Raw genomic sequence first — 1,119 nt, 5'->3', positions numbered from 1 at the left:
AAAGAAAGAAAGAAAGAAAGAAAGAAAGAAAGAAAGAAAGAAAGAAAGATGATAGATAGATAGATAGATAGATAGATAGATAGATAGATAGATAGGAAGGAAACATGATTAAGTGAAATAATGAATCTCACCATTCAATTTTCCCACTTTATAATTTTATAGTTTGCTACTAATAATTCATATAATATCTTTATGAGTATCTTAGCCATATTTCCAAATTGTCCTTTACTATTTCTTTTATTGTTTTTTTTTTTTTTTTGGTTGGTTGGTTGGTTTTGTTTTTTTGGTTTTTTGTTTTGTTTTGTTTGAGACAGGGTTTCTCTGTGTAGCCCTGGCTGTCCTGGAACTCACTCTGTAGACCAGGCTGGCCTTGAACTCAGAAATCTGCCTGCCTCTGCCCCCCAAGTGCTGGTATTAAAGGTGTGCGCCACTATGCCCAGCTGTATGTGTTTAGATATCAAAGGCTTAGAAAGGAGAGGAGAAACCAAGTGATATCTAAACAAGGAACTAATAGGAACTTTGAGACAGCTAAAGGAGAAAAGAAAATTAGACTGCCATTCTTACATAGTGCAAGTCAGGACGATCAGTTGATTCTGGCCATTACAAATTGACTTTGAGCTCATGGTAACTCTAGGTAAGTTTTGCAGCAGTGAAGAGGAGGTGGAAAGCAGACCATGTTGGTGAGGGGTGAGGGTAACTGTTCTGGAGGAAGGGGTCTTCAGTGCCCTGTATGGCTGTCCTTCTTCTTTCATTCCTAGTCAAAGCATTTTCTTGCAAACTTCTGCTTCAGGAATAGGAAAGCAACACAAATATGTAGCGCTAAAAGGAACATAAGTGAATAATGCTTATTGTAAAGTCCTGCTAATAATGAATGGATGAAAGTATCATTCGCTTTCCCTGAAACATCTCAGACTCGGTTATAGTCATAAGTGTAATGCAATAGAATATTTATTACATAGATTAAAATCTCTTTACATATTTTTTAACTTCAAAATTTTTCTCAAAGGGGAATATTTTCTTTATTTTTATTTATTTTTTATTTTTTGGTTTTTCGAGACAGGGTTTCTCTGTGTAGCCCTGGCTGTCCTGGAACTCACTTTGTAGACCAGGCTGGCCTCG

General features: G+C 36.3%; 1 protein-coding gene across 4 annotated transcripts in view; it reads left to right on the top strand.

Annotated features, from left to right (window-relative positions):
- The window catches only part of Wdr37 (WD repeat domain 37), a 65,659-nt gene that overhangs the window by 30,683 nt on the left and 33,857 nt on the right, over window positions 1-1,119 (top strand). The gene's annotated exons all lie outside the window — the stretch shown is intronic.

This window comes from Mus caroli, chromosome 13 (genome assembly GCF_900094665.2).
Source record: "Mus caroli chromosome 13, CAROLI_EIJ_v1.1, whole genome shotgun sequence".
Lineage (NCBI taxonomy): Eukaryota > Metazoa > Chordata > Mammalia > Rodentia > Muridae > Mus > Mus caroli.
Note: the sequence above shows the minus strand (reverse complement) of the source record. Positions and strands in the feature narration are given on the sequence as shown.